We start from the raw sequence: 27896 nt of genomic DNA, 5'->3' as shown, positions 1-27896 counted from the left end.
TGAATATTAATTTCCTTCTCCCTTACATTTACTAGTACAAACTTGATTACTAAAATTATAGAAAAATATATACAAATAACACTTCACAAATTTACCTAAGATCATCCAATTTAACTGTAGCTCTGCCTCCACCAATACAAAATTCAACGAAATATTATTTTCTCTAAAAGTGTTCATAGATTACTTGACAGAGAAATTAAAGGTCCTTTCAGTAGCACATGAGTTGGTTTAACTATGACCTTGGGCTCTCCTTCTGGTTTATTCCCTATAATACTAACTGAATTTGTAACTTATCAATTCAAAACAAGACTGTTGTTTATCTATAGCTTACAAAGGCTTTTCATTAAAAATGTTCACTCACGTATGTATTTCTGACTAATACATCTTGCATAAATCAAGACAAATCCTGAATGAATTATTTTCAGTTCTCTAATTTCAACATCTTTGCCCATTCTCTTTCCCATAAAACATTATATTTTTAAAAAGCAATAAGTGAACTAAATAATAGACCTGAGGGAACTAACTAGTGCACAACAAAGAGAGAATAAAAGCACAATATAGGAAACTAAAGTTAAGAGATGTAGTGGATACAATATGAAGTTCCAATCTATATCTACTGGGCAGATCAAGAATGAAAGAAAGAGGGCAAAACTTTCAAAGATAAGGACTAAAAAGTGATGAAAGACCTGCATTCTGAGAATTGTAAGCCTTGAAACAAATAAATAAAAATCCATACCTCTGTCTTGTAGGGAAACTGTAAAATCTTAGACAAAGAATGGATTTAATATCAGTGATAAAAAGGCAAAATATACTACATGAATAATTATAAGAAAACAGACTTTTCAACAGTGACAATGAATTCAGAAGACAGAGAGATATCAACTTTAATGGGTTAAGAGAAAATATAAACTTTAATTTTCAATTGTACACTGACCTAACCCAATCAAAAGAGAGACAGACATTTTTAGACAAATATAAAATAGAAAATACTATCACCAACACACCTCACTAGAAAGTTTAAAGAGTGTACTCCAGGAAGAAGAGAAATGATTGCAAAGGGAAGGACTGAAATGTAAGGAGGAAGAATGAGCAAAAATATGGTAAATATGTACCTAAACAATTGATTATCAAAAAACAATACCATCCAGTTTCGGAGGTTATAAAAAAAACTAAAACACTAGACAATTACCTAATGATAAAAGAGGCATCAATAGAAAACAACGGATCTACATTTCGTATCAACGTAGATAAAACATTCTTAAAAAAATATTAGTAAAATGAACACAGCGAATTAAGAGAGGATAGTAGATCATGCCAACTGGAGTTCAACAATGTAATATAAGGTTGGTTTAATATCTGAAATTCAATATTTATTATACCATATGTTTATCCATATGGATAAAATAAAGGAGAAAAAGCACATTGTCATACCAATAGATTCAGAAAGAGTATTTGATAAAATTCAACACTCATTTATGATAAAGTATTCAAAAGTTAAGAAGAAAATGAGTAAAAATACGATGGAGTTGGAGAATATCATGCTAAGCAATATAAGCCAATCCCAAAAACCAAAGGCCAAATGTTTTCTCTGATAATTCAGATGCTAATTCACAATGATGGTGGGGGGCAGAATTAGGGAAGAATGGAATTACTTTAGATTAGGTAGAGGGGAGTGAAGGGAAGGAGAGGACATGAGAATAGTAAGGGTAGTAGAATGAAACAGACATTATTAAATTATGTACATACATGACTGTATGACTGATGTGATTCTACAACATGTACAATGAGAAATGATACCCCATTTATGTATAGTATATCAAAGTGCATAAATGTATTCTATTGTCATGTGCATGTAATTAAAATAAATTAAATAATAAGGAATATATGAGAATAATGTGTATGGAATGTAAGGTTGAAAGACTCAATATAAGGATGCCCACATTTACTGTAGACACTATGTGGGAAGTTTTAGCCAGTGCAATAAAGCAAGTAGGTAATTAAAGGTTTGTAGATTGGAAAAGATGAAGTAAACTGCTTTTCTTCATATATAGACATATGAAGACATAAGAAAGCCCTAAGAAATTTTCAAAACAGTTTACAAGTGAAATATACAAAAATGAATTGTATAGATTAGTAACAAAAGTATTTGAAAATAAAATGAACTGTTACCTGTTTTTTTTTTTTTAAAAGCATTAATATGTGTAGGTTTTACATGTATAACATGTATGTGAGTATGAATCCTATTTTGTTTTTCCCCTTTTCCAAACACTAAGGGAAAAAAACTAAAGGTCAATAGTGAATGAATGACTATGTGTTGTGTGCTTGTGTGTGTGTGTGTGTGTGTGTAGAACAGAGTGCCGTAAGAAAATATGTGACAGTGTAGAGAGAAAACAGTATTTTACTTGATTTGAAGTAACAACATATGAAATAAACCAGTATTTATAGAACAGTATTGCCTATAAATTAAATGATTTGTGCCATTTTACTTATAAAAACTTGGATACAGTCCAACAAAAGATATTTTCTAATATGTTAGGTGCTCCAAGATCTTGACATTTCTCTGTAGTACTAACAGAAATTAAATAGCAAATAAATAAATAATAGATGGGAGAATAAATTTTCTTATCTTGTTGGGAGAAATTATTTATTGATGGATTCATGTTAATACTGTACCCAACAGGTGATTGTCATATTGTATGAAAATGTCCCCAAGGAAGAAACACAATGACTAAAAGCACAAGAAAATGTTTCACCACATTTAAAGATAAACAAATCAAAATAACCACATATTTAAATAAATAATTTTTAAAATTATGAGAAATGCACAAGGAAAAAATACCCACTGCTCTTAAGACAAGTATTCAGACATCCAGATTCTTCTTCATTAAAAGGAACTTATAATTTTAAACTTTATATGAAAATTAATGATGTTGAAGAAATATGAATGGTCAACAAATATACAAAAAATGTTCACCATGTCTAGCAATTATAGAAATGAAAATTAAAACTACACTGAGATTAAATCTCACTAGAGTCAGAATGGCAATTTTGAAGAATACAAGTAAAAATAAATGTTGGTGAGGATGGATGTTGGAAAAAATGTATATTCATATGTCATTGATGGGGGGCAGATTGGAACAACCACTCTAGAAAGCTGTATGGAAAGTCCTAAAAAAACTCAGATGGACTCACCATTTGACCCACTTAACCCACTCCTCAGCATGTATCCAAATATTAAAATATATTAAAATCAAATACTACAGTGATACAGCTACATCAATGTTTATAGCAGCTCAACTCACAATAGCTAAGCTATAGAACCAACCTAGTTGCCCTTCAACAGATGAATGGATAAAGAAAATGTGTGTGTGTGTGTGTATGTGTGTGCGTTTATGTGTATACCAAATTTTGAAGTATCACTCAGCCATAAAGAATGACTTTACGGCATTTGCCTGTAAATGGATGGATCTGGAGACTATCATGCTAAGTGAAATAAGCCAATCCCCCCAAACCAAAGGTTGAAAGTTTTCACTAATATGTGGAAGCTAACCCACAATAACAAGGGAGGTATAAAAATCAGTGGAGTAGATAAGGGGGAATGAAGGGAAGGCAGAGAGGATGTGAAAAGGAAAGACAGTGGAATGAATCTGACATAACTTTCCTATGTACATACATGAATGCACCACAGTGAATATCACCATCATGTTCATCCAAAAGAAATATTTTAAAAGATTAACCATGGTTAAATGGCATAAAAATCATTACTGGAAAGAGAGCAGGCTTGGGGCTGGGGATGTGGCTCAAGTGGTAGCGCGCTCACTTGGCATGCGTGCGGCCTGGGTTCGATCCTCAGCACCACATGCAAACAAAGATGTTGTGCCCGCTGATAACTAAAAAATAAATATTAAAATTCTCTCTCTCTCCTCTCTCTCTCTTAAAAAAAAAAAGAAAGAAAGAAAGAGCAGGCAGTGGGGGAGGGAAGAGGGAAAAGAGGTACTGGGGTCTGAATTATAACAAGATATATTCCATGCTTTTATAATTTTGTCAAAATGATTCTACTGTGATGCATAACTAAAAAGAAGCAATAAAAATAGAAAAAAATAATGATGTTTAATACTAGAAGTAACCAAAATATCTATAGGTAAATGGCAAAATAATTAGACCTTTATAAATTTAAAGATGATATTATGCAATATTGAAATTACATATTTGTAAGGAACAGGCTTATATTTTCATATAAATTAAGTCATGATATACTAGTATAATACCATATTCTCATTAAGATTTAAAAATATGTATAGAACAAAGACAAGAAGAAAGTGTGAAAATATTAATAATTATTCTATCTAGATGGTAGGTAGCCTTATGGTATTTTACTTTCCTTTTAAAATTTATGTATTTTTTATTTTTTATAATAATGCATATAATTTTTACAAAATTAGAAGTAAGTTGTGTCCTACTTATAGAAAAAAATAATAGGACTAGATTTTCTATCATGGAAATATGCCTCTGTGACTAGCTTTAATAATAATGCAGTCCCACCATGGTACTTCCCCACCACTGCAGGCCCATGTGCAACATAGTGGACGTGTCATTTGATTCACTCTAACACATTATGCAGAAATAAATATGATCAGATTACAAAGCAGTGCCAACCTCCATTCAATCCTTTTCAATGAAACAAATGCCAATAATGATCCTCAATTTCCAGACATTATCATTCTTTCTCCTCTGTGGTCCTCCCTTTTCCCTCTGTTACCTTCACCCCAACCCTCAGATTAATGCTGAGCACTTCCATAAGCAAACAGAAGTGTATTATTTAAAACTATAACATGTCCTTTAGATAAACTAATTATTACCTTGACACTCAACAACTTGAAATTAATATTTCGAAGTTAGTGTTGTTAGGTGAACTTTGGTATCTATGTTTTGGTGGAGAATGAAACAGAGTACTTAAAGTTAAAAAACAAACCAAATAGGTAAAAACATGTTTCAAGATCAAAACCCTCAAGTGCTTGAAATAGCTAAAAATATTCTTTTCTGTCCACACACATAATTCATTCTACAAACGTAACAAGCAACAGTGCCATTATTGCTATGTATACCTGTACTGAACATGCAGGCTGATCTCCCTGAGCACTTTGCATGTAGAATTTTCTATTTCCCCAGAAGATCAGCAAAAGAAATGAGCTTTAACTCTTCTGCTCAAATGTGATTTGACTTAAACATATGTGTTCAACTTCAAGAATAATTAAGTTTTGGAAAAGTATCCCCATAAATGTTGTGAAAGGTTGAAAGAGTCATAAAAGTAAGACAAATATTCAATAAAGAAAGATGGTGGCCAGAGTGTTTTACCTGCAAGAGGACAGCAGCTGATTCTGAAGAGTGTTTAGGTTCCTTTCATCCTTATATTTCTAATTGCTATTTCACGGTCCCATTTAGGAAATATGAAAGAAGGTGGATCATTCAGTCCAATCCACTGCAAAGGAGAGGCAAAATTTGATTCAAGGAATTAGCATAGTGCCGTCTATGTACTATAGTTATAAAGATGTCATTTATTCTTTCATTCTTTCCTTGAGAAGATGTCTAATGAGCACTGATTTTGGAGCTGGGAAATGATAGAATGCCTATGCTTATAAGAAAATTACATCCAACTGAGAGAAACAAAGATATAGCAGGTACTGAAAGAGTAATAAACACAAATACTCAGAAAAGAGAGAGAAGGAGACATGAATACCATTTTAGTTAGCACAGGAGAGTAGAGTTATGAAATATTTAAGAAGGCATCAGTTAAGCAGAAACTTGAACGAGGGTGTAAGATCAGCAAATATCTTAAGGAAGACCGTTCAAAGCACAGATCAATGTCACAGATGAGATAAGCTTTAGTGTTCAAGGAAGAAATGGTCAAGGGGAGATTCCTAGGAAGTGAGTTCATAGAAGTAAATGGGCTGGATCAAATAAAGTTTCATGGGCTAAAGTAAAGATTTTGGATATTATCTAAAATTAAATGGGATTGCACTTGAGCTGAAAGAAGATGATTTTTATAATTTAAAAGATTTGCTTTGGCTTCTGTATGAAGGATGGACTTGGAGGTAGGATTGGAGACAGGGAGGCCATTTAAGAGGCTATTGAAATATCCAAGGGAGAATGCGTGATGGATTACACCAGAGTGGTGGTAATAAAGTGCTAAAAATGGTAACTGGAAAGTAGGATGAGAAGTGGTTAGGTTCTGCAACATATCTTAAGATATTACCAAAAGTATTTGGTAAAATATGGGACTTGAGCCATAATAAAAAGAGAGTAGACAAGGATAATCCCAAGTATTTTAGTGTGAGCTACTCAAAAGATGAATTTGCTTTCAACGGAGGTAGGGATAGCTATTGGTGGTACTTTTGGGGGAAGATAGTGGGAAGCTTTGCATATGCTGAGTTTCAGAGTTCTATCAGATGTCCTATTGGAAATATGAAGGTAAATGTCAAGGATGTGGCACCAGTGTAAGGTCCAGACTGGAGAAGTTAATTGGATGTTGTTAGTGTATAGACAGTATTTTAAAACTTTTGATAAAGAAATCATGTAGCAAGAGAATGTAGATACAGAAGGAATCAAAGGTTTAGCCTTGAAGTATTCCAACATTTGGAGTTAGGGAGATGATGAGGAATTAGCAATAAAAGCTGAAAGGAGACAGCTGGAGAGATAGAAAGAAACCCAGGAAGGTTTGTATCCTTGAAGCTAGGTAAAGAATTTCTTCAAGAAGGACCAAGTGATCATAGTGTCAAATTCTGTTGTAAGGCAGGTGAAACAAAAACTGATAAATTATATGGGTTTCAATGAGGCAGAGGCCACTGGAAATAATGAGTAAATCAGTGAATGGGAAGGAAAGAAAACCCAATTGGAATGGCATCAAAACATCAAAGAAAATGGCAAGGAGAGTAGAAAACCATTTGAAGAGTTTTACTATGAGAGGTACACAGAAATGAGAAGATGATTGGTCAAGACCACAAAGGTGAAAGACAGGAGATCTCCTAGAAATACTGAACATTTTAAGAACATATCTGTTTTGAAAACAAAACAAAATAAAAACTTATTTCCATAATCACTGCCTTATTTCACATAAAATGGAAGAATTAATGAAACACCTGTATAAAGTACCTAGCTCTAATTCATGTCAGGCTGTATCATTGAGGATATTTTATGTATGAGAAAAAGAAGGCACAAAGATGCTAAGTAGCTTGCATAATTGTCATATAACCTTAAGTAGACAACTAGAGTTTGGCTAGAGAGTATATATACTTGACAGTAATCAATTTTGTCTTCCTTTAGGAGTGACAAAAGCTGACTTTTTTTTAGAATATTGAACTAATATTTGCATTGACAGGTAGAGTAAGTCTTACAGATAAGAGTAAGTAATGTAGACTTTACCCTAAGTGCAGGTGAAAGATCATGTTTACTTGTTTGTGCTGTCTTCTATGAAGCTGAAAAGAAAACACATGGCCCACCTCTGTGGAATATTGCAATGTACTTTTTCTGTTCCATTTTCATTTCTCACTAAATTTTACGTTTTACACTTCCATATAATTTCTTCCTTACTTATCAAAAAAAGAACAATTTATTGAATTGTTTTCTTAAAAAGCAAACCCAGAAATAACCTAATTCACTCAAATGACATTAAAAGTATTCTTTCTCAAGTTAGAACATGCAAATTTAAATCAGATATTGCCATTACATAGGTAGCTAATCCTAGGAAAGCCACTTGAACTTTAAATGTCTCTATTGCTTCAACTCTAACAGAAAAACACAAGGATATAGGGGGATTGTATGATATCATGAATGAAAAATAACTAAAATCATCATATACAAATGCACACTATTATGCTTCTTATTATGCCATAAAAAGTATGTAAAGTGGGGTCAAATAAATTTTATGATGAATATACTTCATTTAAAATAAGGAACATATTCAAGGTTTTCTTCTCATTATTCCCTTCACAAAATAGTATAAAAATGATTTACATAGCCTTTATCTTGTATTAGGTATTATAAGTAATCTAGAGATGATTAAAAAATATGGGAGGACTTACACAGGTTATATGCAAATATAGTGTTATATTATTTAAGGGACTTTATATACCCTTCACAGATTTGGGTATCCTTGGGTGTTCCGGATCCAAACCCTGTGTATTTGGAGGGATAACTGTAATTACATGTAGAAGAGAGCTTGAGAAATAAAAACTGTCAGATATTTTCCCTCTAAAGGTGAAACCATCTCACTACCTGTTTCGAGTTAGATCATCCATAGTTTGATCATACATATTTCTTTAATTTATGATATTTCTACACAAAATATCAATTGTTTAATTATAATAATGTGAAATAGACTGAGCTCTTGGAAGAATGTAAGAGATGAGCAAATGTTTTTAAACCTCTGTGTGACTACATGAAATCCCCTGTGAGATTAAATTAATCATCAAGGAGGAAAAAAAATGTTCTGTAGAGATGCAGACACTAACTAGGTCAAGTTCTTTTAGAAATAGAGTCAATACAAACCAAAGTAAGAACTGAGTAAATACTAAATCTCATGTAAGTGAGATTTATGGACACATACATGAAAACCAAAGATTTAGTTGTATAGCACTGGGAAATCATTCTTAACATTATTGATTTTTTTTAAAAGCAGTATATGTACTCGTTTTGCCCAACCATACAGAAGACTGTATTAAACATGTCCTCCAAGTAGCAAAAAAAAAATGAGTTAAATAAAAATACTTTTATTCAGTGATATATAAAAGATCGCTATATTTAACTTCATAAAATAAAAGCATTTACATGGGTAAAAACTACATATAGTCAAATGACAAGCTGAAAAAATATGTGCTCACATCGTAGATCAAAGGCTAGTTTACCTAATATGTAATGTACTTACAAATGAATAAAAACAGGATAATAAATCAACTTTCAAATGCACAAAGAATATAACAAATGCTTAAAAGAAAAGCAAAAATCAAATATTTCTAATATAAATGAAAAGATCACTCAATTTCTTGGATGATATGAAAAGAGCATTTTAGACTACAACAAAAATTTTAGTTGTTAAAATTTTTTTTCCTGGGGAGACAGGTTAACAATTCTGAAACTGCTTTACATGTTTTTTGGAGTTGAATAAGTAAGTCAATGTATGGTGGATGGAGAGGTTCATTATACACACTGTCAGAGAGAAATGTTGTAAATAAATAGGAAAGGAAGACTAGAATGAACCTTGTGTGAATGGGTTAGAGTCAAAGCAATAAAACGGATCTCATGTTTGTAATGATTGTGTATATGTATATACATACACACAGAGGATAGATATACAAATAATTACAGATAAATATATATATATATATATATATATATATATATATACACACACACACACTAATTACTTATTATTATTTGCCCATGACATAAATAAATGATTAAATAATAAAAGTTAAATATACTATCTTATTTCTATGAATTCAAAAGTATTCCCAAATGATGTTTAGTAAAATATTATTGATAAAAATATATAATAAATGGGGGAAATCCCTCATATTTTGCTAAGTGAACAAATCAGACTAAAAAATAAAACAGATAATATAATTCCAATTTAGAAAATCAAAAGGAAAGGGTTTTAAAAAGACAACAACAATAAGAAAACCAAATCCCCAAACAAAAACTACAGTAAAACACAATTTAATCCTCTAAAACTGACAAATTTCAAAATACTTGATAGTATATTAGGTAGTTCAGGGTGTGGGAAATAGGCATTCTGATACAGAGGCATGTGTAGGAATGGAAGTATAATTGACATGAAGTGTCGAGGAGGGCAATTCAACATCATGAAATTAACAGGAAATGCACCTACTTTTCAACCCAGGAATTCTCCTAATAATTTATCCTACAAATGCTCTTGTACATGGAGAAAATGTCATGTTTACATGAAAATTCACTACAGCATTTTCACGATTTAGTTAATTGATGTTGCAAATAACCTAAAAGTTCACTATCATGTACTAGAATATACCTACTCTATATACCACATAACTGTTAAAAAGAATGGTATGGCTTTATATATACTAATACAAAATTTGTCCAAAGTATATTACTGGGGGGAATGAAACAAGGCACTGACAGTGTGAGTATTTGGTTTGATAACAATTTGTACTTGCTCATGCACACATGCGCACATACACACACACTCATACACACACACTCACACTCACACACACACACAGAGTCTTCTAGAACAGATAATTAAGTGCTGTCTTCTGGGAGAAAAACTGACTGGAGGTAGATCAAAGAGCATAGATGAGTTGTTTTCATGTACCCAATTCTGAGTTTGAATTTTGTAGAATGCTAATGGATTATCTATTTCAAAAACAGAAAAAAATTAAAACAATGTTGCCAAAATGTTATTCATGTAATGAAGAAAATAAAATTTGATTTTATTCTGCTAAGCAGTTAAACAATTTCACACATTGTAGATATTTTCAAAAATCATTCAAAAGTGAAAATGCTTTTTAACCAATTACAGATATGAACTAGATTAACTTATCATTTTATAGATATTGGGAAAGGAATTGTTTGCAATGAAAAGAAAATGTTGAAAGAGTATTTTCATATCAAAAAGGAATTCACTAAACAGTGGTGAATCTGCTATGCACATTAGATCTACATTAACTAGGCAGTTAATGTTGATGACCTAGGTGGGTCATAGAACTTTGTTTTTAAGGGTACATAGATAAGACTAGTTATCAGTACTATTACTAGTATTAATGGAAAAATATGTATGATAGAATGAAGGAACCATCTCTGGAAAGCATTATGAAGATTCCTCAAAACAACTAGGGATGAAACCACCATATGATCCACCTATGCACCCCTTGGTATTTTCCCAAAAAATCTAAAATATGCATACTACAGCAATGCAGTCAACTCAATGTTTATAGCAGTACAATTCACAATAGTTCAATTATAGAATCATCCCAGATTTCTGTCAATAGATGAATGGGTTAGGAAATTGTGATATGTATGGTACACACACACACACATACACACACACACACACACACACACACACACACACTCTGGGGCTCTTCTATTCAGTCATAAAAAAATAATGAAATGATGGCATTTGCCAGTAAATGGATGGAAATGGAGAATACCATGCTAAGTGAAAGAAGCCAAACTCAGAAATTCAAAGGTCAAATGTTTTCTCTCATATGCAGAAACTAGAGTAAAATAAAATAAAGGGGAGGGAAGGATAGCACAACAATGATAAAGTGAAGATCAGTAATATGGAAGAAGAAAATTAAAAGACATGGTGCAAGGATGGGTAAGGGGAGGCAATGCAGAAGGAATTATTAACATTTCATGTTATGTGCATATATAAATATATGAGAGGGAACTTCACCTTTATGGATGGGTAGAAAGAACCAATAAAATATAAATTAATAGATAAGCAGAAGGAAGCCTATTAGAGTGAGGAAGGAGTATGGGAGAGAGGAGGGACACTGGAAGGGAAAAGAGGAGGATCGTGAACTGAAATCGAATTTCTATGCATGTATGAGTTTGTCAGCATGATCCCAACCCAACTACCATATATAACCATAAAGCTCTAATAAAAGACAAAATAACTGCTGCATATATTATGACTGTTCTAAAAATATGTATAATAAAAACTAATTCAACATCTCATTAAAAATTTACTTTTATAACACAAGATAAAATTTTTGCTCCTCCTTGGCAAAAATCAAAATGCTTTGGTGAACACTTGTTATAATCTCTATTGAGGGCAATGTGACACCATATATTAAAAGTTTAGAAAATGTTTATATCCTATGATTAAGAAAATCTTTTGTGTACTCAAGAAATCATCTGCAATTTTGCTTATAAAAGTTTACAAAGATCCTTCATATCCTGTAATAGTGACTGGTTAAATAAATGACAAAAATCTATCCAATGGACTATGTCCACTAAAGAGAATGAGGCAGCTCCATATGTACTAAAGTATATCACTGATATCGTTATATTTTAAAGAGCAAAGTACAGAGCATTATGTATATATTATGTTTATACAGTTGTGTGAAAATCATATGGAATTCACTTAAATGCTTACAAATGAGTGGGATAACTCTGGAGGAATATACAAGAAATTTCTAACAGTGGCTGCTCTTGAGAAGGGAAATGGCTTGCCTGGGGACAAGAGTGGTAGAGAAAATTACTTTTCATTTATTCACCCTGTTGTTCTTTTGGATTTTATAGTATTAAAATGTTATCAATATTTTTTGTGGTTACAAGTATTGGTCCAATTCTCATTGTATAATTCATACTTTCTGAAAGCTTGAGGCAAATAATCTCAATTTTATTTGCAGGGAATTATGAATTAGATGAAAGTGGGGATAGAATTATGTCTGGGAAAAAAATGAAAGCTATTGGGGGATGGATACTCCAGAGATAGCAGGTACTCTCGAGGGAGTTGTGGATGTTCCAAGTATCTAAGGGGAAAGAGTGCCATAAGATCACCAATATGGTGCTGGTTCCCACTGTGCTCCAGGGGACACCTAGACAGAAGTCTCTTTAAGGTACTTACAGGACTCTTCCTTCCTTACAGAAAGCACTTTCATGCTTTGCAGTACTTCTACACACCAAATTGGAACATATAGGCACAGATTAGGTAATCAAAAAACACTGGAAATCATTCAAGTTTTCACACTGATAACAATTGATAGAAAAGTTTCATGTTGAATTTAGATAGCTTTGGTAGTGACTTAATCTGTGAACTTTCCTGTTCAATGCACACTGTGGTTTTTATACTTCAGATTCTAAAATACTGCTTAAGTTTCATTTGAAAGGAAGTTAAAAGTTGTTAGTAGTAGTGTTTTCTAATTTATAGATACATGCACAGGCAGTGGTGGAAAATATATTACTGTGGAATCTTTCTTCTGTCTAATTTAGTATGTCTTTGGATAGAAAAAAAAATGTCAAAGAATGAGGCAGAAACTTTCACAGGTATCTTAGACTTTGGTTAGGGAAAACTGTAGGGCACTGTGGAAAATTTGCAAACCTACTGATAACTAAGCCTGTTCAATGGAATATGATTTTAATTGTGACTGATACATTTGGCTAGAATGGGAATAACTGATGTAAGGGGGAAAATAGTAAAAGAACAAAGCTGGAGGAAGAGAAGGCAAAACGTAGAAACATGTGAATGACTAACTCTAGAAAAGAATTTGTGCACTTCCTTTGCCCCCGAGTCTGAGTATTTAATAAGTACACTTTATTAGAGATATTGAAAGTTGGTCTCATAGAAGTTAGGTTATTTCTTTTCTACAAATCTCCTGGCTAATGTCACATTGTAATCTTTTTGTGGTTATAATATCCATATTAATAACACTTAATATATTTTGGCAGTGTTCAAATAATTTTACCTTCTAAATGTCACAAATAGAATGACTTTATGTTGATATATATTAATTAATTTACAAAAATATATAATATTGCTTTGTAACTGGACTTGATCTTTGTAAATAATGTTATATGATTATTATTATGAACTAAAATTGCATGGACTTATATGTCTTTTACAAGATCAATTGGCCTGGAAATAAAAGCATTTATGGAAAACAAGTTCTAGCAACCCCATAAAATTATAGTATTTATGATTTTAAAATAATAATAGAAGAGGTCAAAAGACTATAAAGAACAGAGTGTGCCTATACTGGGAAAGTGACAGGATAAAAAAAAAAAAAAGGACAATTTCAGAGAAAGAAAAGAAATTTGCCAATCGGCAATAAAAGAGTTAAAATTATTTAAACCTTTTAACCTAACAATTTCATTACTAAGACTAAAGAAAAAAGAAAAGTTTGAACAAGTTTGTAGATGTGAGAATATTTACTGCAGCATTATTTCTAATAATGAAACAAGCTTTGGATAATAGTTAAATAAATCATAGTATGTACCTAAGGTGGAATATTATATAGATATTAAAATGGTATTTTTGAAGAACTAAGACAAAACAATTATGGAATGGGGAAAAAATCACATGTGTATTTAATTATATTTTTCATTTTAATGTTTTTTTTTTCTTAGGAAGAGAGAAGAAACTCAAGGAATTATATTGACATAATTATGGTTACTGAATAGAATGATGAATACTTCATATTTTCATTTTATTTCTACTTTTATGTATTTTCCAGACTCCCTACAATGACCATGTATTTCTATTGAAAAATACTAGACTTTTTACATTGAAAAAAATCAAGTGCTTTAAATGTAATTTAATACAGTCAATAAGCCAAAAATGAGTTTTGTATTTTTAAACATTTAATACACCAACAATTGACTAATACGCAGAAAACAGATGTCATACATAAAATATACTTAACAATATCTATGTTGATTGCCATATTGGAAACAAAAAGGGTGAAATTGCATTCAATTTCATTGTTTACTTTCTTATATGTATCTCATAAGAATATAAATACCTACAAGTTTGCATTACCCAGTTTGATGGACCATTTACAGCAATTAAGGACTAATTTTTAGTAATTGTTATAGCAGGGGGTCATTTCTCAATTATTATCTGCATTCTACAGCTCTGATCTATGCTCCCTGTGCCCACTGATTCTAAGTGATTTCCAGTGGTGTGGAGCAAAGGAGAAATGAGCTGAGTCCATATTCTACTTAAGTGTCCATTTAAATGATAGTATGTAGTTTGATATAAAATGACATTAGTTAACCAGTTAATTGCATGCTTAATTTTTTTTTAAAACAATTGCATTTGTGTTCTTTTACTCAAGAAGTAAAGCTTACTTTGGCACAAGCTCTTTTCAGTTCATTTCATCTTATCTCATAAGAATTTCACTGGGGATCCAAATTATGGTATTTGATTAGGTTTCCTCCACATAGGACTACTCTATATGGGAGTCAGACATGTCATTTCAATCTCATTAGCACCATGTTCCAACCAATTTAGCTGACTCCTGCTTACTTATTTCAAAATTGGTAAATGGAAAATTATTTTCTTAAGCTTAGTATAAATTAACACTATTCCTTCTATTCTTTCTAGCAAAAGATTTCTAATAATGAAAGACATTGAAGTCATCAGACCTTCCTTTACACAAGTAATTAAAAATATTACAAAAAATAAATTTAAAAAATGACTTAAAGAGTAACTCAATAAAAAAAGAAAAATCTTTGGGATGTTAGGGTAACGTGAGAGAGTAAAAAAAAATGTACTGAGTACTGCATATTTGCTCTGTCTAGGTAACAAAGTAAATGACTTGGTAAGAAATCAGCATTCTATGGATGACACCAACATCATCTTGGAAACTTCTTTCACAATGTTTTATCTCTGTTTGAAAGATGTGTGTCTGCTCTAGTCAGATGAAAATCTAGAACACAATCTTGTGATCTGCAGTGTATCAGTCAACTTTCTCATTCTCTATTTGTCAGGAGTTTCCAGGTGTGTCAATTGGCAGAAATGCATTGGAAGAAAAATAGTTAATGCCTGATCTCTCCTCTCACAGTCTTAACCTCTCCCCTTGCCCTGGGAACTTAATCTTTTCTCTGAAAGCCACTTATGATCAAAGTTCTATTGATGTAAGCACATTGCATCCTCTGACCAGAAAATCCATGGCAGGGAGAGTTCGCAGGTACTAGAATCAAATGAGATTACACTGGGCTAATAAAATAGTTTTAGTAGACTCGAGTGCCACACAATCAGAGGTACAGCTCATAAAATTAAAGATAAGGATTCGTAGGATTCTTTAGGACAGAGCAATAGATTAACCATGGGAACACCTGCTTTGCCCATGTAAATCCAGCATGGTGTCTGTGGAATTATTCATAAACCTGTCAAGGAATGTAATAGTGGATGATCATGGCAAATGGCAGAAGCTTATGTCCACTACAAAGCCAGTTTAAAGTTTCATTTTTAGTCGTCTGCTGACTGTTGAATCTTTAAAGAAACTTCCAGTTCACCTTAATTAAATTAGATCATGCAATTCGTGGGTTGTTTCTGGACCATTGCTCTTCTCACTCTAATGGAAATCAATGAAAAAAAAAAAAATAAGAGGCTTACATATAAAACAGGAAATAAAAAGCATATATAAAAATTCAGAAAACCAATTCTTGATTACATGGGCAGTTTACTAACTGGCTAGAATTGGTTAAAGTAGAAATTTCTTCAGCAATAGTATTTGCTATATTTTTAACACTTTCTTGACTGAAAACTATTTTGTTTTGAGAAGATTTTCTAACTCCTATAAACAAATAGAATGAGTTCACATTATAGATGACCCAGGGTTGTTGCTAGTAATCTGTTAATCCTAAAGGGAAAAGGCAAGTTCTGAGTTTTGGATTTCCTTCCAGATGCATAGAAAAAAACCTAGCAATGATACTATGTCAAAGTAGGAGTCATAACTACCTTTTTTTTAAAAAAAAAAAAGAGAGAAAAATCCAGTTGAAAACAATCTGTATCTTTCCCTTCATTTTACAAAATATAATAATTGAAATATCTATCAAGCACATGCCAGACTCTTTTTTGCTGGAGGTATAGATTTAAGCAAATGAAAAAAAACTCACAACCACTCAGTTTCTATATTGAATGTAATTACACTCTTGTAATGCAGAAATTTAAGAAAATTAAATGTTATACTATAAAGAAATAATTATACGTCATCTGTGATGAGCAGGTTATTTATATGGGGATGGTAATGGGATTGAAAATAGAAATAAATGGTGAAGATCAAGTGAGAGAGACTAAGGAGTGTCTAAAGTGTATGATCAGGTCATTATGGCTGCAATATGTTTGTCCACGGTATGAATAGGGCTCAGACTTACAAAACAAAACAAAACAAACGAACAAACAAAAACAGGAACTGAAAAAACAACAAAAATAAAACAATGGAAAATTTCATTTAGTTTCTTCTTTGTGTCAGTCACAGTGTAAGCATGTTACTTGCCTACCTATAGGCACTGGGTCAGAGTTGACCATTATGGGGAAAGCCTCTTACTGTATGTCACCATGTGATATAGAACCATGACAGAGTTTTAGCAATAACAAAAACAAAACTCAGATTTTTATTTTAGAGAACTCTTTTTTTATTTTTTCTATTTCTTACATACATGACAATAGTGGAATGCATTACAATCATAATTATCCATTCACAGCACAATTTTTCGTAACTCTGTATATAAAGTATGTTCACACCAAATTATGCCATTATACATGAGCTCTCTTATTCTTTTTTTGTATTATAATTCTGAATACACCTTTATACCACAATTTATCATATCTCTGTTTGTATATAAGGTATGTTGACTCCAAATTCACATCTTCATACATGTATTTTGTATAATGATGAGGGTCTCTTTCCACCATCCATGCTGTTCCCCTTCTCCCTCTCTTTCCCTCCCACCCCATTCCCTATCTAGAGGTAAACTTCCTTCCATGCTCTCCCTCCCTACCCCATTTTTAGTCACCCCCCTTATTTCAGAGAAGACATTTGGCATTTGTCTTTTGGGGATTGGCTAACTTCACTTAGCATAATCTGCTCTAATGCCATCCATTTCCCTGCAAATGCCATGATCTTATTCTTTTTTAGTGCTGAATAATATTCCATTGTGTATAAATGCCACATTTTTTTTTATCCATTCATCCACTGAAGGACATCTAGGTTGGCTTCACAGTTTAGCTATTGTGAATTTGGGCTGCTATAAACATTGATGTGGCTGTGTCCCTGTAGTATGCTGTTTTTAGGTCCTTTGGGTGTAGTCCGAGAAGAGGAATAGCTGGGTCAAATGGTGGTTCCATTCCCAGCTTTCCAAGGAATCTCCATACTGCTTTCCAAATTGGCTGAACCAATTTGCAGTCCCACCAGCAGTGTATGAGTGTACCCTTTTCCCCACATCCTCAGCAGCACTTGTTGTTTGTCTTCATAATGGCTGACATTCTTACTGGAGTAAGATGGTATCTTAGAGTAGTTTTCATTTGCATTTCTCTGATTGCTAGAGATGATGAGCATTTTTTCATATATTTGTTGATTGATTGTATATCCTCTTCTGAGAAGTGTGTGTTCAGGTCCTTGGCCCACTTATTGATTGAATTATTTGTGGGTTTTTTTGGTGCTTATCTTGTTGATCTCTTTAAATACCATAGAGATTAGACCTCTACCTGATGTGTGAGGGGTAAAAATTTGTTCCCAGAATGTAGGCTCCCTATTCACCTCACATATTATTTCTTTTGCTGAGAAAAAACTTTTTAGCTGAATCCATCCCATTTGTTGATTCTTGGTTTTAATTCTTGTGCTATAGGCGTCTTATTAAGGTAGTTGGGGCCTAGCCCCACATGATGGAGATTAGGGCCTACTTTTACTTCTATTAGAAGCAGAGTCTCTGGTTTAATTCCTAGATCCTTGATCCATTTTGAGTTAACTTTTATGCATGGTGAGAGAGAGGAATTCAATTTCATTTTGTTGCATATGAATTTCCAGTTTTCCCAGCACCATTTGTTGAAGATGCTATCCTTTCTCCAGTGCATGCTCTTGGCACCTTTGTCTAATACAAGGTAGTTCTAGGTGGATATGTTGAGGAGAGCTTAGAAAGAAACAAGACATTGGAAGGGCATCATTAAGGACATTCTTGCATCAGTCCAAACAAGAAATAACAAGGTCTGGATAAAAGGCAGATGACAAATGTCCACTAGCAACTAATTTCTATTGTTAACCCCAAAATTCTATTAAATTTTTCAGCATAACAGAATATACTAGCTATGTACAGTGTCACAGGGAGTTAAATAGAGGGTCTACATAGGAAATATGTAGGGGGAAAGGAAAAAAATATAAAAGAATGATAAGAGGATTAATGGTAAGAAGAAGATAAAATCCAATTGACTTAACCTGTGCTTCAGAATAGATAGGCAGAGTGATATTCCATTGTGTATATGTACAACATTTCCCTTATACATTCATCTGTTGGTGGGCATCTAGGGTGCTATAAACGATGATGCGGCTGCATCACTGTAGTATGTCGATTTTAAGTAAGCCAATCCCAAAAATCCGAAGACTAAATGTTCTCTCTGATATGTGGATACAAACTCACAATAAAGGGTAGGTGTGAATAGAAGTTCATTGGATGAATCAGACAAACAGGAATTAAGGCAAGGAAGAGGGGATGAGAATAGGAAAGAACAGAATGAACCAGTCAAAATTTTCCTATGTTGCTGTATGAATGCACAACCAGTGAAACTCATCATCATGTAAAACCACAAGAATAAGATCCCGATTCAAGTAAATTATACTCCATGTATGTGTGTGTATAATATGTCAAAATATACTCTAATGCTTTTGTATACGTAAAAAGAACAACAAAAACAACAACCACAAAATGAATAAATAGGCAGGCCTAGAATTTAGGAAGATTTAATAAAACTCAGTTTTAAATGTAATTGGGTTGTGGCTGTAGTTCAGTGGCAGAGCTCTTGTTTAGCATTGTGAGGCACTGGGTTTGATCCTTAGCACCACATAAAAAAAAAATACACAAATAAAATAAAAGCATTCTGTACATCTATAAATATGAAAAAAAAATTAAAAAAGGAATTGTTTGGCTAGAGTATTTGTGAGCTATGTAATATAAAGGTTACTTGATGATAAAAATATCTTGATTGCTCATAAAGTTGAGGAGATTCACTAGGTAAACATATCCTGAAAAAGGTTCAATATTGAAGTTATCACATTATGCATTTTAGAATAAAGTTTGTACTTGAACTTGCCTTATGATGCATTTAATTTCCTTAGGAAAATAAAGTAATTGAAGACAGTTTAAGATAAAAACAAAGTCAATATAAATATTTCACACTAATAAACAAAGTTGGAGGTGGCTTTATTCTCAGTGCAAAGACAAAGCAATAAATAGCTGCACATCATTCTTGAGGGAGTCATCTGTTCACAGACACACTTTCCAGCATTTTGATTTATGATTCACTGTAATTTTATGGCTTATGACTTGATGCTTAATCAGTAAGGCTATGTTAACTAACACCATTCTTTTGTAAACTCCAACATAAACATGAGGACAATTTGAAGTAAATACCTTCCTATTTCAAGTGTTCGGTTTTTAAAGGATGCTTGATTAGCCTTAAGCATGTTGAATGCAATAATAAAATGTGAAATAGTTATGCACATCAATTCCACAAGTACCTTGCTAAATTTACTTATTTCCTTACCCCTAGAGGAAAATCTTTAATTTTTTTTCTCTGGATTTTCCAGGCTAATTTAGGTTAATTCTGGATGAAGCCTTTAATTACTTTTGTTGCTCAGTACTTTTTTGATGTTTAAATATAGCATCATCAAAGATGAAAACTTGTAAGATAAATATGCAAATAAAAATTATAAAAGTAGTCAAATTTAAGTCTAAATTAGCAAAACACTCACATTCTTATGTTTAACTAAACTTTTGGATGATTTAAAGTAAAATATACAAATCATAATATAAGAACAAGATTATTATGATAAGAAAATACAAAAATTTATATTCATTAACCAGGTACTATGGCTCATTTTACACTTCATCTTTTCTTCAGAACAACATTATGAAATAGATATGATTATTATTCCCATGTTATGGATGAAAAGACTATGGATTGGAGAGTTTCAATAATTCACCCATATTTCCTCAGATAGGAGTCAAGATTAGCTGCTTGATTCCAAAGTCAACATTATTTATCATTATTCTATAAAGTTTACACTATTTAATTACAAATAAAATATTATATTAGATTATATTTCACTGCATAAAAATCAGAGACTTGAGTTTGCAATTATTATTCTGTCTCATCTCCAAATATCCTCAGTTGTACTCAGTCAGCTCTGTGATGCTGTGGGTCTTTAAACTTTCTCTGTTGCCATTTGGCTGCCAATGAGATTTTTTTTTTTTTTTGGATAGGGACAATAAAGAGATTGGAACAAAGCAGGAAAAAAGGAAGGACACCTTTGTACCTGTTTCCTTCCAGAATACTATATATGGTTATGAACAATTATATGATATTCAGAATTTTAACACTGAAATGATCTTTCTTATTCAGTTTCAAACATTTTATCTTTATTTTATAAAATGGGATAATTGATAACCTCTTTAAAATGTGGTTTAATGTCTAAAAAATGTAGCTCATCATTGATGCTGAAAATTTTCTTAAAGGTTAAAATAATCCACAAACCATGTATAGTACAGAAGAGCAGGAATATAAATTTATACCTGCAGAAGAAATGAGTTTGAAACAAACACTGTTTATCTGCAAACTGGCAATCTTTTTTTTCCTTAAAAAATTACCATTTTTTTATGATAGACATTTTTTTTTTTACAAAAAATTAAAAACATTAGAATAATGGTACATTTCATAAAATCTCACTTCAGTAAATTCAGTAATTTTGGTTCATTTATCCCCATTCCTACTTTTAATTTTACTTTATTTGCTCTAGTTATGAAGTGTTTTAATCACAGAAATCTTATTATTTTACTTGAAAACCCTCAATATATAATACTAAAAGATAATTTTTTGAACTATAGTACCTTTATAATATTTAATAACTATAATTTCTTAGTGTCTTCTAAGAGGCAATTGCTATTCAAATTTCCACACTATCTCAAAGATGCTCTAGCCATGAATTTGTTTAAATTAAAATTCAAAAATTCTCTATTCATATATTTGTTGTGTCTCTTAAGCCTCTACTCCTCTCTTTTCCTTTTTATTCTAAAGATTACCCACTATGGTTAGAAATTATAATAGCAAACATTCTTTTACATGTTTCTCATATTAGATGGAAAGATTTCAATATCTTGCCATTAAATTAGATTAACAAATCAGGCAATTTACCTTTTAAAATTTCTGCTATTTTCTACAGTGATTGATTACTTCATGTATCATTTAACTTATTCCTGAGTTTCCCATATTTTCTGGGATCCAGTAAATAAATTAGTTTAAATTTTAATTAGTTTAAAATTGTATATAGAGTTCATAGATAGTGCTGTGAGTTCTCCCCAAAGGATGTTTGATATCATAGTACCTATTTCAAGTTATACTTTTAGTTCAAAGTGGATCATTAGTATGGCAATTTGCCCTCTATACTGCTTAATTTTCTTCATAATATTCACCACTTCTTAGTATGTAAAATAAAAGGCATATTTTATTTTATTTTTTATCTCTGTCATTGTCAGAATGTGAGTTCCATGAAGGAAGGGTCTGCCCTCCATGAGGGGAGCATCTTTGTGTCTGGAATATGGTAGGTGCTTAGTAATAAATGTGTCTTGAATGAGTAAAAGTAATAAGTTCTCAAATGTTCTTTTTATTAAAATTCAAACCCACGTTTTTAGCTATCATTATGTTTTTCACATAATGCATTTCCCTTTCTTTTCAGATGGCTTTTTTTCTGAATATATAATTTATGTAAAAAACTTGGAAAATACAGAAAAGCAGAAAAAGAAAACCTACCACTCAGCAATAACTCCTTGGTAACATTTGGAAGACTGTTCTGATATGAAAAAATATATATGCCATGATATATGTAAAATTAAGTGAACTTCGGATTTAATTTACCTATTTTTTCCATGTTTTCTCCATTAGTTATTGGATGAATGAATAGCAGAAGAAGCCAGTACAACCCTGAGACCAAAACCAGACAGAGATACATCAAGGAAAGGACAGAACAGATTAATATCCCTGATAAACACACAGGCAAAAATTTTTAATAAAATATTAGCAAACCACATTGAAAATCACAAAGTACACCATAATCGAGTGAGTTTCATCCCAGGGATGCAAAATTGTTTCAACAAACACAAATCAATAAATGTAATTCAAAACATAAGTAGAAATCATGGGCAAGGACCATATGACAATCTCAAAATAGGAAGAAAGGACATTTGATAAAATTCAGTACCCATTCATATTATAAATACTGGAGTAACTAGGGATAGAAGGAATTTACCTCAACATAATACATGCTACACATGACAGACTCAAAGCCAACATCATACAGAATGGAGAACAACTGAAAGCATTTCCTCTAAAATCAGGGACAAGTCAAGGAGGCTCATTCTCCCCACTTTTATTTAATATAGTTCTTGAAACTCTAGACAAAGCAGTCAGGCAAAAGAAGGAAATTAAATGGATACAAATAGAAAAAGAAGAAATCAAATAATTTGTTATTGACATGATCTTATATTTGCAAGATTCTAATATGACACCAGAAGACTTCTAGAGATGATAAATAAATTCTGCAAAGCAGCAGAATAAAAAAATCAACATTGATAAATCATTAGATTTCCTGTACTTCAATAATGATCTAATGAGAAAGAAATTGAGAAAAATATCCCAACCACCTTGGGGATTAATCTAACCAAGGAGGCAAAAGACCTCTGCAATGAAAACTATAAAACACTGAAGAAATAAAAATTTGAAGAAGACTTTAAAAGATGGAACAATGGCCATATTACCAAAAGTGTGATACAGACTCCATGTAATCTCCATCAAAGTATTTTTTATTAAAATTCAAACCCACTTTCTTAGATAATGCATTTCCCTTTCTTTTCAGATGGCTTTTTTTCTGAATATATAATTTATGTAAAAAATTACATTCTTCATAGAACTAAAAAAAGTCCTCAAATCAATCTAGAGGAATAAATGACCCAGAATAGCCAAAGCAATCTTGAGTGAGAAGAGGTAGTGATGTAGGTAGCATCATAATACCTGATCTCAAATTGTATTACAAAGCTAAAGTAAAAAAACAACATAGCATTGGCATCAAAATAGACATAAAGACAAATGTAACTGAACAAAAGACAGAGAGACAAGCCCGTATATTTAGTTGTCTAAAACTTAACAAATGTGCCAAAAATATATGTTAGAGAAAAGAGCCTTTTCAACAAGTAGTGCTGGAAAAACTGGGTATACATTGTAGAAGAATGAAACTAGATCCCTATCTCTCACCCTGCACAAAGTCAAGTCAAAGTGGATGAGAGACTTAGGAATTAGATTAGAAACATTGCAACTGCTAGAAGAAAACAGAGTCAACACTGTAATATATTATTGTAGGCACTGTCTTCCTTAACAAGATCCCCAAATACACAAAGTAAAACAAAGAATAGGTAAAAGAAACAGCTTCAAATTAAAACAAACAAACAAACAAAAAAAAACCCCAAACCCCAAAAATCCAACTAAGTGCGTGAAAAGAGAGACTATAGAATATGAGAAAATGTTTTCCAGCACCTCCTATGACAGGGCATTAATATCCTGAATATATAAAGAACTCAAAAGGCTTAACACCACATAAATAAATGAATCAATCAATAAATAAAAATTAAAATAACCCAATCAAGAACTGGGTAAAACAACTAAACACACAGTTCTCAAAAGATGAAACATAAATGGCCAACAAAATAGGAAAAAAAGTATTTAACATTCATAGCATGGAAATGCAAATCAAAACTCCTCTGAAATTTCATCTTACTCCAATCAAAATGGTAATCAAGGACACAAACAATGATAAATGCTGGTGAGGATGTGGGGGAAAAAGTACACTCACACATTGTTGAGGGAATTTAAAATTAGTATAACCAACCACTCTGGAAAGTGGTATAGAGATTCCTCAAAAATCTAGGAATGAAACCACCATATGACCCAGCTATCCCACTCAATATTTTCCCCCAAACTATTGTGGTACCGCCACATGAATGCTTATAACCTTTCATCTCACAATAGCTAAGGTATGGAACAAGGCCAGGTGCCTGTCAATAAAAAAAAAGGATTAAGAAAATGTGATATATACACAATAGAGTTTTACTCAGCTATAAAGAAGAATGAAATTATATCATTTGCTGGTAATTGGATGAAACTGAAGAACATCATGCTAAGTGAAGTAAGCCAGACTCAGAAAATCAATTGTCAAATGTTTTCTAGAGCAAAGTACAGGAAACAAAAGGTTCAGATTCTAATATCATAAAGATAGAAAGGAGGTCAGTGGAATAGAAGAAGGAAATAGGGAGGGAAGAGCGGACAGAAAAGGGGAGGAAATGCAGAATGAATTTGATACAATTACACTATGTGCATGTATAAATATACCACAGCAAATGTTTACCTTTATGAATATCTATAAAGTACCAATTAAAAATAAATGAGTGGAAGGAAGACCAGTAAAATAGAGCCAGGGGAATAAGGGAAGGAAGGAAGTGAGGAACCTGGGGACTGAAATGAAGTAAATTAAATTCCATGCCTGTATGATTATGCCAAAAAGAACCCAACTATCACGTACAACTATCATGCACTAATAAAAGAAAAATATGCAAACTATATGCTTTGGGGGTATATAAAATTAAGTGAACTTTGAATCTATTTTACTTGTTATTTCTATTTTCCATTAGAAAATTTATAAAACCCCAAATTTCTAAATGAAATAGTATGCATCTTTTAAGACTCATGATTTATAATATCTTATCCCTCCCTTTTTTATTTGTTCTGCTTCTATTTTAAGTTGTTTTCTCAATCCACATTCTCTTGATTATCACATCCTATCTCATGGCTTTAAATACTACTTATATGCTAATGATTCCCAAATTTATACCTACATTCCTGATTATTCCTGAATTCCAGGTTCATATAGCCAATTGTCTAACTGACATTTACACCTGAATGTTTAATTTGCATATAAAATTCAGACACTTCAGAGCTGAGTTCCTACACTTTCACTCCACAGGGACTGCTCCTTTTTGTCTTTCCTATCACAGTTAATAGAAACTTCTAGTTGTTCAGGTGAAAACTCTTGAAAATCATTGATTGTACAGGAAAGCAAGGGTTAGAAACAGCCTTGCAGTCTATTTTTCCCCTTTAACTCATCTGGGAAGGAACAGATGAATAACCCAATTAGATCCTTTTGTAAACATGCCAATGACAATCCTATAGAAATACAAATGGTATTTAGTAGTGAGTCCTTATCTATGGAGTGCTTCTAGTGGGATGTGTCTGGTCTATCAAGAATAGGTTATGGTAAGACATACCCAACAAAACAATAACACATGCCTATTGATTTACAAGATGTGGTTCCTTGAAAAAGATCACAGAAGTCTGTAATTAAAGAGATAAAGATGGTGAAATATAACTGAAATAACTTCTGTGCAAGCAGTACAGCACATACATTACTTAAATGTTTCAATCTGAACCCGAACCTATCTATATGTAAGAAAAGAACATGTAATAGAAAGCTACACATGGCAGTTTCACACCTTCCCAAGGGAAAAATGCTTAGTTTGTATTTGACTGTTACTTTTATCTATGATTTATCTTGCAAAACTGGCAAGATCTATAATTGATCTTGATTCTGCTTTGACAATCTAGCCCTTGATTTTATCTCATGTGCATATGTGATGAGTTAGCACACCTTACCTTTAAAAATGTGTATGCTATTCCCCTACTTACCTCCCATTCCCAGCATACTACCACCATCTCTTTCTTGGACTGTTTCATGAGTTTTCTAACTGACATGCCTAGTTCTGCTCTTGACGTCTTTCATTCTATTTTAGAGCAGCTGGAATAATTAATCCTTAAAAAAATATAAGGAGATCATGTCAACCTTTTGTTCTAAATATTCTAAATCATTCCTATCCCCTTGAGTAAAAGCCAAGATCCTTTCAAAGATTTGCAAATCTAGGTGATTTGTAATTCCATCTCCCCTTAACTTTTCCACCTCATCCTCCATTCCTCTCCCCCACCCTGCACTACTCCAGCCACAACTGGTCTTATTCATGGACCATGCCAGGCATTCTCTCCTATTAAGGTCTCTGCACTTGCTAATGCTTCTAGCTAGATTTATGCATGTTACTTAATTTCATTTTATGTAAGACTTTACTTAAGCATCTCTTTCTGAGAAAGGTCTTCTGTTGTTGTCTTAATAAAATTCCAATTCCACCTCAAATATTTTCTATTCATCTTTTTTTCTGCTAATAATCTTCATTATTTAATATAATATCTTTTACTTATTTATTATATTTGTTATCTCTCTCCCTCCATTGTAATGTAAGCTTCAGGGATTTTAGTTATTTGTTGCTTGCTATTCATTATTTTCAGATTCTAGAAAAGTACCTGGTATTTAGTAAGTGTGGAGTAACTATGTGGTGCTTAGTTTGAATTTTATTATAAGGGAGATTGAATTTTATATGACTTTTAGCTATTTTACTATGTTCTAAATTAATTATTTATAATTTATCTCATTTTTCTTCTGGGGTGTTGATCTTTTTAGTTTTGATTTGCAGGAACTCTCTGCATGTGAATGCTATTAAATCTTTCTTAAGTTGCTATACATTTTTATCTCAAGAGAACTGCTCTTCACATTGTCTTCCTCATTTCATTTAAATGCTATCCATCCTTCCAGTGCTTAAAGTAGGAGGAAAAAAAAAAACCCTGAAATTCACCTTTAACTCTCTGGGAATGGAAGGTTTAACAGTAAACCCATAATTTGTTATCTCCCTTAATTCATCTGGGGAAAAAAAAAAGAATATATATATATATATATATAACCTCATTCAATCCCTATGTACATATGTCACGGACAATCTTTGAAATTTCGTTTTATTGAAATTGCATTTTATTGCTGTCATTTACTTTTGAATCTATTTCAATGTACTTGGTATAAGAAAATTTAATGGGTGTTAACTAGATTTAACCAAACCTTTCCTTTGTGATTTCTTTAAGTTTAGAAAATAAATATTACCACATGTTATCTTCCAAACATTTAGTAACTATTTTTATATTAAAATATTTAATGCTTTATACAATATATGTTGCTACATGTCAGTCATTTCCAATTTTTGAGCATTAGGAGCCCTGAAAA

The 27896-nt window shown here is 32.1% G+C and overlaps 1 protein-coding gene across 9 annotated transcripts in view; it reads right to left on the bottom strand.

Annotated features, from left to right (window-relative positions):
- Nucleotides 1-27896, bottom strand: part of B3galt1 (beta-1,3-galactosyltransferase 1) — a 558180-nt gene that overhangs the window by 308084 nt on the left and 222200 nt on the right. Inside the window, exon 3 of one of the 9 annotated variants that reach the window (XR_007350973.1) lies at nucleotides 4358-5479. The exons of the other annotated variants lie outside the window; for them this stretch is intronic. The gene's annotated coding sequence lies outside the window, so the exon portion shown is untranslated. Of the gene's footprint in view, nucleotides 1-4357; nucleotides 5480-27896 lie in introns of those variants that run through there. 9 annotated transcript variants of the gene reach the window in all.

Source organism: Marmota marmota, unplaced genomic scaffold (assembly GCF_001458135.2).
Source record: "Marmota marmota marmota unplaced genomic scaffold, marMar, whole genome shotgun sequence".
Lineage (NCBI taxonomy): Eukaryota > Metazoa > Chordata > Mammalia > Rodentia > Sciuridae > Marmota > Marmota marmota.
This window is presented reverse-complemented; position numbering and strand designations above follow the sequence as displayed.